At 48.2% G+C, this 14,305-nt stretch overlaps 1 protein-coding gene across 1 annotated transcript in view; it reads left to right on the top strand.

The window, feature by feature from the left end:
* The window catches only part of LOC134969752 (putative inactive carboxylesterase 4), a 127,913-nt gene that overhangs the window by 59,457 nt on the left and 54,151 nt on the right, over window positions 1-14,305 (top strand). The gene's annotated exons all lie outside the window — the stretch shown is intronic.

Raw genomic sequence — 14,305 nt, 5'->3', positions numbered from 1 at the left:
GATCCTGCTCCTACCACTATATAACTCTCAGCCTGTGGCTTCCTGTATCAGTGTGACAGCAGCCTGACATCCCTACTCTGTGCTGCTGGGGATCCTGCTCCTGCCACTATATAACTCTCAGCCTGTGGCTTCCTGTATCAGTGTGACAGCAGCCTGACATCACTACTCTGTGCTGCTGAGGACCCTGCTCCTACCACTATATAACTCTCAGCCTGTGGCTTCCTGTATCAGTGTGACAGCAGTCTGACATCCCTACTCTGTGCTGCTGGGGACCCTGCTCCTACCACTATATAACTCTCAGCCTGTGGCTTCCTGTATCAGTGTGACAGCAGCCTGACATCCCTACTCTGTGCTGCTGGGGACCCTGCTCCTACCACTATATAACTCTCCGCCTGTGGCTTCCTGTATCAGTGTGACAGCAGCCTGACATCACTACTCTGTGCTGCTGGGGACCCTGCTCCTACCACTATATAACTCTCAGTCTGTGGCTTCCTGTATCAGTGTGACAGCAGCCTGACATCACTACTCTGTGCTGCTGGGGACCCTGCTCCTACCACTATATAACTCTCAGCCTGTGGCTTCCTGTATCAGTGTGACAGCAGCCTGACATCCCTACTCTGTGCTGCTGGGGACCCTGCTCCTACCACTATATAACTCTCAGTCTGTGGCTTCCTGTATCAGTGTGACAGGAGCCTGATATCACTACTCTGTGCTGCTGGGGACCCTGCTCCTACCACTATATAGCTCTCAGCCTGTGGCTTCCTGTATCAGTGTGACAGCAGCCTGACATCACTACTCTGTGCTGCTGGGGACCCTGCTCCTACCACTATATAACTCTCAGCCTGTGGCTTCCTGTATCAGTGTGACAGCAGCCTGACATCCCTACTCTGTGCTGCTGGGGACCCTGCTCCTACCACTATATAACTCTCAGCCTGTGGCTTCCTGTATCAGTGTGACAGCAGCCTGACATCACTACTCTGTGCTGCTGGGGACCCTGCTCCTACCACTATATAACTCTCAGCCTGTGGCTTCCTGTATCAGTGTGACAGCAGCCTGACATCACTACTCTGTGCTGCTGGGGACCCTGCTCCTACCACTATTTCTCTGACGTCCTAGTGGATGCTGGGAACTCCGTAAGGACCATGGGGAATAGCGGCTCCGCAGGAGACTGGGCACAAAAGTAAAAGCTTTATGACTAGCTGGTGTGCACTGGCTCCTCCCCCTATGACCCTCCTCCAAGCCTCAGTTAGATTTTTGTGCCCGGCCGAGAAGGGTGCATGCTAGGTAGCTCTCCTGAGCTGCTTAGAGTAAAAGTTTAAATAGGTTTTTTATTTTCAGTGAGACCTGCTGGCAACAGGCTCACTGCATCGTGGGACTAAGGGGAGAAGAAGCGAACTCACCTGCATGCAGAGTGGATTGGGCTTCTTGGCTACTGGACATTAGCTCCAGAGGGACGATCACAGGCTCAGCTTGGATGGGTCCCGGAGCCGCGCCGCCGGCCCCCTTACAGAGCCAGAAGAGCGAAGAGGTCCGGAAAAATCGGCGGCAGAAGACGTTCCTGTCTTCAATAAGGTAGCGCACAGCACTGCAGCTGTGCGCCATTGCTCTCAGCACACTTCACACTCCGGTCACTGAGGGTGCAGGGCGCTGGGGGGGAGCGCCCTGAGACGCAATAAAACACGTTTTAAAACTTATATGGCTAAAGAAATGCATCACATATAGCTCCTGGGCTATATGGATGCATTTAACCCCTGCCAGTTTTCCTAAAAAAAGCGGGAGAAAAGGCTGCCGAAAAGGGGGCGGAGCCTATCTCCTCAGCACACAAGCGCCATTTTCCCTCACAGCTCCGCTGGAAGGACGGCTCCCTGACTCTCCCCTGCAGTCCTGCTACAGAATCAGGGTAAAACAAGAGAGGGGGGGCACTAATTGGCAGTTAATACAAATACAGCAGCTATAGAGAAGGGAGAAACACTTATATAAGGTTATCCCTGTATATATATATAGCGCTCTGGTGTGTGCTGGCAAACTCTCCCTCTGTCTCCCCAAAGGGCTCGTGGGGTCCTGTCCTCTATCAGAGCATTCCCTGTGTGTGTGCTGTGTGTCGGTACGATTGTGTCGACATGTATGAGGAGGAAAATGATGTGGAGGCGGAGCAATTGCCTGTAATAGTGATGTCACCCCCTAGGGAGTCGACACCTGACTGGATGGTCGTATGGAAGGAATTACGAGACAGTGTCAGCACTTTGCAAAAAACTGTTGACGACATGAGACAGCCGGCAAATCAGTTAGTGCCTGTCCAGGCGTCTCAAACACCGTCAGGGGCTCTAAAGCGCCCGTTACCTCAGATGGTCAACACAGACCCAGACACGGATACTGACTCCAGCGTCGACGGTGACGAGACAAACGTAATGTCCAGTAGGGCCACACGTTACATGATCACGGCAATGAAGGAGGCTTTGAACATTTCTGATACTACAAGTACCACAAAAAGGGGTATTATGTGGGGTGTGAAAAAACTACCCATAGTTTTTCCTGAATCAGATGAATTAAATGAGGTGTGTGACAAAGCGTGGGTTTCCCCCGATAAAAAACTGCTGATTTCTAATAAATTATTGGCATTATACCCTTTCCCGCCAGAGGTTAGGGCGCGTTGGGAAACACCCCCTAGGGTAGATAAGGCGCTCACACGCTTATCAAAACAAGTGGCGTTGCCGTCTCCTGATACGGCCGCCCTCAAGGAACCAGCTGATAGAAAGCTGGAAAATATCCTAAAGGGTATATACACACATACTGGTGTTATACTACGACCAGCAATCGCCTCAGCCTGGATGTGCAGCGCTGGGGTGGCTTGGTCGGATTCCCTGACTGAAAATATTGATACCCTGGATAGGGACAGTATATTATTGACTATAGAGCATTTAAAGGATGCATTTCTATATATGCGAGATGCACAGAGGGATATTTGCACCCTGGCATCAAGAGTAAGTGCGCTGTCCATTTCTTCCAGAAGAAGTTTATGGACACGACAGTGGTCAGGTGATGGGGATTCCAAACGGCATATGGAAGTTTTGCCGTATAAAGGGGAGGAGTTATTTGGGGTCGGTCTATCGGACCTGGTGGCCACGGCGACGGCTGGGAAATCCACCTTTTTACCCCAGGTCACCTCTCAGCAGAAAAAGACACCGTCTTTTCAAACTCAGTCCTTTCGTCCCCATAAGGGCAAGCGGGCAAAAGGTCACTCCTTTCTGCCCCGGGGCAGAGGAAGGGGAAAAAGACTGCAGCAGGCAGCCTCTTCCCAGGATCAGAAGCCCTCCCCCGCTTCTGCCAAGTCTTCAGCATGACGCTGGGGCTTTACAAGCGGACTCAGGCACGGTGGGGGCCTGTCTCAAAAATGTCAACGCGCAGTGGGCTCACTCGCAAGTGGACCCCTGGATCCTGCAGGTAGTATCACAGGGGTACAAATTGGAATTCGAGACGTCTCCCCCTCGCCGGTTCCTGAAGTCTGCTCTACCAACGTCTCCCTCCGACAGGGAGGCAGTATTGGAAGCTATTCACAAGCTGTATTCCCAGCAGGTGATAATCAAGGTACCCCTCCTACAACAGGGAAAGGGGTATTACTCCACGCTGTTTGTGGTACCGAAGCCAGAAGGCTAGGTGAGACCGATTTTAAATCTGAAATCATTGAACACTTACATAAAAAGGTTCAAATTCAAGATGGAGTCACTCAGAGCAGTGATAGCGAACCTGGAAGAAGGGGACTATATGGTGTCTCTGGACATCAAAGATGCTTATCTCCATGTCCCAATCTACCCTTCTCACCAAGGGTACCTCAGGTTTGTGGTACAAAACTGTCATTATCAGTTTCAGACGCTGCCGTTTGGATTGTCCACGGCACCACGGGTCTTTACCAAGGTAATGGCCGAAATGATGATTCTTCTTCGAAGAAAAGGCGTCTTAATTATCCCTTACTTGGACGATCTCCTGATAAGGGCAAGGTCCAGGGTACAGTTAGAGGTCGGAGTAGCACTATCTCAGGTAGTGCTACGTCAGCACGGGTGGATTCTAAATATTCCAAAATCGCAGCTGATTCCAACAACACGTCTACTGTTCCTAGGGATGATTCTGGACACAGTCCAGAAAAAGGTGTTTCTCCCGGAGGAGAAGGCCAGGGAGTTATCCGAGCTAGTCAGGAACCTCCTGAAGCCAGGACAAGTGTCAGTGCATCAATGCACAAGGGTCCTGGGAAAGATGGTGGCTTCTTACGAAGCGATTACATTCGGAAGATTCCATGCAAGAACTTTTCAGTGGGATCTGCTGGACAAATGGTCCGGATCGCATCTATAGATGCATCAGCAGATAACCCTATCTCCAAGGACAAGGGTGTCTCTCCTGTGGTGGTTGCAGAGTGCTCATCTTCTAGAGGGCCGCAGATTCGGCATTCAGGACTGGATTCTGGTGACCACGGATGCCAGCCTGAGAGGCTGGGGAGCAGTCACACAGGGAAGAAATTTCCAGGGCTTGTGGTCAAGCATGGAAACGTCTCTTCACATAAATATCCTGGAACTAAGGGCAATTTACAATGCCCTAAGTCAAGCAAGGCCTCTGCTTCAGGGTCAGTCGGTATTGATCCAATCGGACAACATCACGGCAGTCGCCCACGTAAACAGACAGGGCGGCACAAGAAGCAGGAGGGCAATGGCAGAAGCTGCAAGAATTCTTCGCTGGGCGGAAAATTATGTGACAGCACTGTCAGCGGTGTTCATTCCGGGAGTGGACAACTGGGAAGCAGACTTCCTCAGCAGACACGACCTCCACCCGGGGGAGTGGGGACTTCACCCAGAAGTCTTCCACGTGATTGTAAACCGTTGGGAAAAACCAAAGGTGGACATGATGGCGTCTCGTCTCAACAAGAAACTAGACAGATATTGCGCCAGGTCAAGGGACCCTCAGGCGATAGCGGTGGACGCTCTGGTAACACCGTGGGTGTACCAGTCAGTGTATGTGTTCCCTCCTCTGCCTCTCATACCCAAAGTATTGAGAATCATAAGAAGGAGAGGAGTAAGAACTATACTCGTGGCTCCGGATTGGCCAAGGAGGACTTGGTACCCGGAACTTCAAGAGATGCTCACGGAGGACCCGTGGCCTCTACCTCTAAGAAAGGACCTGATCCAGCAGGGACCTTGTCTGTTCCAAGACTTACCGCGGCTGCGTTTGACGGCATGGAGGTTGAACGCCGGATCCTGAAGGAAAAAGGCATTCCAGATGAAGTCATCCCTACCCTGATCAAGGCCAGGAAGGATGTAACCGCGAAACATTATCACCGCATTTGGCGAAAATATGTTGCGTGGTGTGAGGCCAAGAAGGCCCCTACAGAGGAATTTCAACTGGGTCGTTTCCTGCATTTCCTGCAAACTGGACTATCTATGGGCCTAAAATTAGGGTCCATTAAGGTTCAAATTTCGGCCCTGTCAATATTCTTCCAAAAAGAACTGGCTTCAGTGCCTGAAGTTCAGACGTTTGTCAAAGGGGTACTGCATATACAGCCTCCTTTTGTGCCTCCAGTGGCACCTTGGGATCTCAATGTAGTGTTGAGTCTCCTAAAGTCACATTGGTTTGAACCACTCACCACTGTGGAATTAAAATATCTCACATGGAAAGTGGTCATGCTGTTAGCCCTGGCTTCAGCCAGGCGTGTCTCAGAATTGGCGGCTTTATCATATAAAAGCCCTTACCTAATTTTTCATTCAGACAGGGCAGAACTGAGGACTCGCCCTCAATTTCTCCCTAAGGTGGTTTCAGCGTTTCACATGAACCAGCCTATTGTGGTGCCTGCGGCTACTAGGGACTTGGAGGACTCCAAGTTGCTGGACGTAGTCAGGGCCCTGAAAATATATGTTTCCAGGACGGCTGGAGTCAGAAAATCTGACTCGCTGTTTATCCTGTATGCACCCAACAAGCTGGGTGCTCCTGCTTCTAAGCAGACGATTGCTCGTTGGATTTGTAGTACAATTCAGCTTGCACATTCTGTGGCAGGCCTGCCACAGCCAAAATCTGTAAAAGCCCATTCCACAAGGAAGGTGGGCTCATCTTGGGCGGCTGCCCGAGGGGTCTCGGCTTTACAACTTTGCCGAGCAGCTACTTGGTCAGGGGCAAACACGTTTGCTAAATTTTACAAATTCGATACCCTGGCTGAGGAGGACCTTGAGTTCTCTCATTCGGTGCTGCAGAGTCATCCGCACTCTCCCACCCGTTTGGGAGCTTTGGTATAATCCCCATGGTCCTTACGGAGTTCCCAGCATCCACTAGGACGTCAGAGAAAATAAGAATTTACTTACCGATAATTCTATTTCTCATAGTCCGTAGTGGATGCTGGGCGCCCATCCCAAGTGCGGATTGTCTGCAATACTTGTACATAGTTATTGTTACAAAAATCGGGTTGTTTATTGTTGTGAGCCATCTTTTCAGAGGCTCCTACGTTTATCATACTGTTAACTGGGTTCAGATCACAAGTTATACGGTGTGATTGGTGTGGCTGGTATGAGTCTTACCCGGAATTCAAGATCCTTCCTTATTATGTACGCTCATCCGGGCACAGTATCCTAACTGAGGCTTGGAGGAGGGTCATAGGGGGAGGAGCCAGTGCACACCAGCTAGTCATAAAGCTTTTACTTTTGTGCCCAGTCTCCTGCGGAGCCGCTATTCCCCATGGTCCTTACGGAGTTCCCAGCATCCACTACGGACTATGAGAAATAGAATTATCGGTAAGTAAATTCTTATTATAACTCTCAGTCTGTGGCTTCCTGTATCAGTGTGACAGCAGCCTGACATCCCTACTCTGTGCTGCTGGAGACCCTGCTCCTACCACTATATAACTCTCAGCCTGTGGCTTCCTGTATCAGTGTGACCGCAGCCTGACATCCCTACTCTGTGCTGCTGGGGACCCTGCTCCTTCCATTATATAACTCTCAGCCTGTGGCTTCCTGTATCAGTGTGACAGGAGCCTGACATCCCTACTCTGTGCTGCTGGGGACCCTGCTCCTACCACTATATAACTCTCAGCCTGTGGCTTCCTGTATCAGTGTGACAGCAGCCTGACATCACTACTCTGTGCTGCTGGGGACCCTGCTCCTTCCACTATATAACTCTCAGTCTGTGGCTTCCTGTATCAGTGTGACAGCAGCCTGACATCACTACTCAGTGCTGCTGGGGACCCTGCTCCTACCACTATATAACTCTGTCTGTGGCTTCCTGTATCAGTGTGACAGCAGCCTGACATCCCTACTCTGTGCTGCTGGGGACCCTGCTCCTACCACTATATAACTCTCAGTCTGTGGCTTCCTGTATCAGTGTGACAGCAGCCTGACATCACTACTCTGTGCTGCTGGGGACCCTGCTCCTGCCACTATATAACTCTCAGTCTGTGGCTTCCTGTATCAGTGTGACAGCAGCCTGACATCCCTACTCTGTGCTGCTGGGGATCCTGCTCCTACCACTATATAACTCTCAGCCTGTGGCTTCCTGTATCAGTGTGACAGCAGCCTGACATCACTACTCTGTGCTGCTGGGGACCCTGCTCCTACCACTATATAACTCTGTCTGTGGCTTCCTGTATCAGTGTGACAGCAGCCTGACATCACTACTCTGTGCTGCTGAGGACCCTGCTCCTACCACTATATAACTCTGTCTGTGGCTTCCTGTATCAGTGTGACAGCAGCCTGACATCACTACTCTGTGCTGCTGGGGACCCTGCTCCTACCACTATATAACTCTCAGCCTGTGGCTTCCTGTATCAGTGTGACAGCAGCCTGACATCACTACTCTGTGCTGCTGGGGACCCTGCTCCTACCACTATATAACTCTCAGCCTGTGGCTTCCTGTATCAGTGTGACAGCAGCCTGACATCACTACTCTGTGCTGCTGGGGACCCTGCTCCTACCACTATATAACTCTCAGTCTGTGGCTTCCTGTATCAGTGTGACAGGAGCCTGACATCCCTACTCTGTGCTGCTGGGGACCCTGCTCCTACCACTATATAACTCTCAGTCTGTGGCTTCCTGTATCAGTGTGACAGCAGCCTGACATCCCTACTCTGTGCTGCTGGGGACCCTGCTCCTACCACTATATAACTCTCAGTCTGTGGCTTCCTGTATCAGTGTAACAGCAGCCTGACATCCCTACTCTGTGCTGCTGGGGACCCTGCTCCTACCACTATATAACTCTCAGCCTGTGGCTTCCTGTATCAGTGTGACAGCAGCCTGACATCCCTACTCTGTGCTGCTGGGGTCCCTGCTCCTACCACTATATAACTCTCAGCCTGTGGCTTCCTGTATCAGTGTGACAGCAGCCTGACATCCCTACTCTGTGCTGCTGGGGACCCTGCTCCTACCACTATATAACTCTCAGCCTGTGGCTTCCTGTATCAGTGTGACAGCAGCCTGACATCTCTACTCTGTGCTGCTGTGGACCCTGCTCCTACCACTATATAACTCTCAGCCTGTGGCTTCCTGTATCAGTGTGACAGCAGCCTGACATCCCTACTCTGTACTGCTGGGGACCCTGCTCCTACCACTATATAACTCTGTCTGTGGCTTCTGTATCAGTGTGACATCACTACTCTGTGCTGCTGGGGACCCTGATCTTTCCACTATATAACTCTCAGTCTGTGGCTTCCTGTATCAGTGTGACAGCAGCCTGACCCTGACATCCCTACCCTGTGCTGTGGAGATGGGCAGATAATAAGTAGATGGGTGATTACGAGCCCGCTGGCAGCTGAGCCTGGCACATAGACAGGGTTTAGTTATGCAAAGTAACACTGAGGTCCTTTGAGGTGAACTGTTAGATGGTCTTGTGTGGAATCTTGTGGTGGATTTTCTGTCTTGTTTACGCTGCTATTTAAAAGCTTGGGGTCACTTAGAAATTTCATTTTTTTTAAGAAAAGCACAGTTTTTTTTTCCAATGAAGGTAACATTAAATGAATCAGAAATGCACTCTATACATTGTTAATGTGGTAAATAACTATACTAGCTGCAAACGTCTGGTTTTTAATTTTAATACAATATCTACGAAGGTGTATGGAGGCCCATTTCCAGCCACCATCACTCCAGTGTTCTAATAGTACATTGTGTTTGCTAATCGCAGTACAAGACTAATGGGTGATTAGAAAACCCTTGTGCAATTATGTTAACACAGCTGAAAACGGGTTTGCTCGTTAGAGAAGCTATAAGACTGGCCTTCCTTTGAGCTAGTTGAGTATCTGGAGCATCACATTTGTGGGTTCGATTATACGCTCAAAATGGCCAGAAAAAGTGAACTTTCATGTGAAACTCGACAGTCTATTCTTGTTCTTAGAAACGATGGCTATTCCATGCGAGAAATTGCCAAGAAACTGAACATTTCCTACAACGGTGTGTACTACTCCCTTCAGAGAACAAGCTATAACCAGAGTAGAAAGAGAAGTAGGAGGCCCCGGTGCACAACTGAGCAAGAAGACAAGTACATTAGAGTCTCCAGTTTGAGAAATAGACGCCTCACGGGTCCTCAACTGGCAGCTTGATTAAATGGTACCCGCAAAATGCCAGTGTCCACATCTACCGTGAAGAGGCGGGATGCTGGCCTTTTAGGCAGAGTGGCAAAGAAAAAGCCATATCTGAGACTGGCCAATAAAAGGAAAAGATTAATACAGTGTGGGCAAAAGAACACAGACATTGGACAGAGAAAGATTGGAAAAAAGTGTTATGGACAGACGAATCGAAGTTTGAGGTGTTTGGATCACACAGAAGAACATTTGTGAGACGCAGAACAAGTGAAAAGATGCTGGAAGAGTGACTGACGCCATCTGTCAAGCATGGGGGAGGTAATGTCATGGTCTGGGGCTGCTTTGGTGCTGGTAAAGTGGGAGATTTGTACAAGGTAAAAGGGATTTTGAATAAGGAAGGCTATCACTCCATTTTGAAACGCCATGCCATACCCTGTGGACAGCGCTTGATTGGAGCCAATTTCCTCCTACAACAGGACAATGACCTCCAAATTATGCAAGACCTATTTAGGGAAGAAGCCGGCAGCTGGTATTCTGTCCGTAATGGAGTGGCCAGCACAGTCACCAGATCTCAACCCCATTGAGCTGTTGTGGGAGCAGCTTGACTGTATGGTACACAAGAAGTGCCCATCAAGCCAATCCAACTTGTGAGAGGAGCTTCAGGAAGCGTGGGGTGAAATTTCTTCAGATTACCTCAACAAATTAACAGCTAGAATGCCAAAGGTCTGCAATGCTGTAATTGCGGCAAAGGGAGCATTCTTTGGCAAAAGAAAGTTTGAAGGCCAAAATTATTATTTCAAATAAAAATAAATATTTCTAACCTTGGCAATGTCTTGACTAAATGTTTTGTTCATTTTGCAACTCATTTGATAAATAAAAGTGAGTTTCCATGGAAAACACGAATTTGTCTGGGTGACCCCAAACTTTTGAACGGTAGTGTATATACCATGTGACCCAATCTCTGACACACATTACTCAGGAGTGAGCGCGGAATCCACTTGGAGTAACAGTGAAGTGAGAGACTTGTCGCAATTACAAATATATTTAGCCAATAGTGAAAGTGAAACATAAGTATCCAATACATGTGTTATATCAGTGGTTCCCAAACGGGGTGTCGTGGTACCCTGGGGTGCCCTAGTACACCTGCAGGGGTGCCTTGGGTTGGTGGTCTAGGATTAATTCAAATTATGTATGGTCAATGTAATAGGCAAAACCAGTGCTGGTGGTGGCTAATCATACAACGTGTGGCCAAACGGAAGTGTTTTTACAAAAAAAATTCCCAGTAAGAAATTTTTGGCCCAGATGTGCCGTGAAAGAGATTCTGATAATCTTTCTAGGGTGTCATGCAGGGTCGGACTGGTCCCCAGGGGTATATATGAAACTACCGGTGGTCCCCACTGCCCCGGGGGCCCACCACCTCCTCTAGGGATCGGGTCCCAGACTGTGCACTTGAATGATACATTATATATAATGTTACCTTATACTGCACAGGACTATGATGTATACTGTACAGGACTACGATGTATACTGTACAGGACTACGGCGTATACTGTACAGGACTATGGTGTATACTGCACAGGACTATGGTGTATACTGTACAGGACTATGGCATATACTGTACAGGACTATGATGTATACTGTACAGGACTATGGTGTATACTGTACAGGACTATGGAGTATACTGTACAGGACTATCTTGTATACTGTACAGGACTATGGTGTATACTGTATAGGACTATGGTGTATACTGTACAGGACTATGGCATATACTGTGCAGGACTATGATGTATACTGTACAGGACTATGGTGTATACTGTACAGGACTATGGTGTATACTGTACAGGACTATGGTGTATACTGTACAGGACTATGGTGTATGCTGTACAGGACTATGGTGTATGCTGTACAGGACTATGGTGTATACTGCACAGGACTATGATGCATACTGTACAGGACTATGGCATATACTGTACAGGACTATGATGTATGCTGTACAGGACTATGGTGTATGCTGTACAGGACTATGGTGTATACTGCACAGGACTATGATGCACACTGTACAGGACTACGGCATATACTGTACAGGACTACGGTGTATGCTGTACAGGACTATGGTGTATGCTGCACAGGACTATGGTGTATGCTGCACAGGACTATGGTGTATACTGTACAGGACTATGATGTACACTGTACAGGACTATGGTGTATACTGTACAGGACTATGGCATATACTGTACAGGACTATGGTGTACACTGTACAGGACTATGGTGTATACTGTACAGGACTATGGTGTATACTGTACAGGACTATGGTGTATACTGTACAGGACTATGGGGTATACTGTACAGGACTATGGGGTATACTGTACAGGACTATGGTGTATGCTGTACAGGACTATGGTGTATGCTGCACAGGACTATGGTGTATACTGCACAGGACTATGATGCATACTGTACAGGATTTAGGCATATACTGTACAGGACTATGGTGTATACTGTACAGGACTATGGTGTATACTGTACAGGACTATGGCATATACTGTACAGGACTATGGCATATACTGTACAGGAATATGGCGTATACTGTACAGGACTATGATGCATACTGTACAGGACTACAGCGTATACTGTACAGCAGTATGGTGTATGCTGTACAGGACTATGATGCACACTGTACAGGACTACGGCATATACTGTACAGGACTACGGCATATACTGTACAGGACTATGGTGTATACTGTACAGGACTATGGAGTATTCTGTACAGGACTATGATGCACACTGTACAGGACTATGGCATATACTGTACAGGACTATGGTGTATACTGCACAGGACTATGATGCATACTGTACAGGACTACGGCATATACTGTACAGGACTACGGCATATACTGTACAGGACTATGGTGTATACTGTACAGGACTATGGTGTATACTGTACAGGACTATGGTGTATACTGTACAGGACTATGATGCACACTGTACAGGACTATGGCATATACTGTACAGGACTATGGTGTATACTGCACAGGACTATGATGCATACTGTACAGGACTACGGCATATACTGTACAGGACTACGGCATATACTGTACAGGACTACGGTGTATACTGTACAGAACTATGGAGTATTCTGTACAGGACTATGGTGTATACTGTACAGGACTATGGAGTATTCTGTACAGGACTATGGAGTATTCTGTACAGGACTATGAAGTATTCTGTACAGGACTATGGAGTATTCTGTACAGGACTATGGTGTATACTGTACAGGACTATGGAGTATACTGTACAGGACTATGGTGTATACTGCACAGGATTATGATGCATACTGTACAGGACTACGGCATATACTGTACAGGACTATGATGTATACTGTACAGGACTATGGTATATACTGTACAGGACTATAATGTATGCTGTACATGACTATGATGTATACTGTACAGGACTATGGCATATACTGTACAGGACTATGGCGTATACTGCACAGGACTATGGTGTATACTGTACAGGACTATGGTATATACTGCACAGGACTATGATGCATACTGTACAGGACTACGGCATATACTGTACAGGACTATGGTATATACTGTACAGGACTAATGTATGCTGTACATGACTATGATGTATACTGTACAGGACTATGGCATATACTGTACAGGACTATGGCGTATACTGCACAGGACTATGGTGTATACTGTACAGGACTATGGTATATACTGCACAGGACTATGATGCATACTGTACAGGACTACGGCATATACTGTACAGGACTATGGCATATACTGTACAGGACTATGGGGTATACTGCACAGGACTATGGTGTATGCTGCACAGGACTATGGTGTATGCTGCACAGGACTATGGTGTATGCTGCACAGGACTATGGCGTATACTGTACAGGACTATGGCGTATGCTGCACAGGACTATGGTGTATTCTGTACAGGACTATGGTGTATACTGTACAGGACTATGGCGTATGCTGTACAGGACTATGGCGTATGCTGTACAGGACTATGGCGTATGCTGTACAGGACTATGGCGTATACTGTACAGGACTATGGCGTATACTGCACAGGACTATGGTGTATGCTGTACAGGACTATGGCGTATACTGTACAGGACTATGGCGTATACTGCACAGGACTATGGTGTATGCTGTACAGGACTATGGCATATACTATACAGGACTATGGTGTATACTGTACAGGACTATGCTGTATGCTGTACAGGAGTATGGTGTATACTGTGCAGGAGTATGGTGTATGCTGTACAGGACTATGGTGTATACTGTGCAGGAGTATGGTGTATGCTGTACAGGACTATGGCGTATACTGCACAGGACTATGTCGTATACTGTACAGGACTATGTCGTGTACTGTACAGGACTATGGTGTATACTGTACAGGACTATGGTGTATACTGTACAGGACTATGGTGTATGCTGTACAGGACTATGGTGTATACTGTACAGGACTATAGTGTATGCTGTACAGCAGAGCCGGCCCTAACCAATATGATGCCCTAGGCAAGATTTTGGCTGGTGCCCCTAAGCACCACCACTAGTTCCACCTCTGACCCTGCACCCCTTTCCCAGCACCATCACCCCTCACCCATAGCAATCCTTATTTTGGTGTTACTACCCCCTATTTCTCTGACGTCCTAAGTGGATGCTGGGGACTCCGTCAGGACCATGGGGATTAGCGGCTCCGCAGGAGACAGGGCACAAAACTAAAGCTTTAGGATCAGGTGGTGTGTACTGG

This window comes from Pseudophryne corroboree, chromosome 11 (assembly GCF_028390025.1).
Source record: "Pseudophryne corroboree isolate aPseCor3 chromosome 11, aPseCor3.hap2, whole genome shotgun sequence".
NCBI lineage: Eukaryota > Metazoa > Chordata > Amphibia > Anura > Myobatrachidae > Pseudophryne > Pseudophryne corroboree.
Note: the sequence above shows the minus strand (reverse complement) of the source record. Positions and strands in the feature narration are given on the sequence as shown.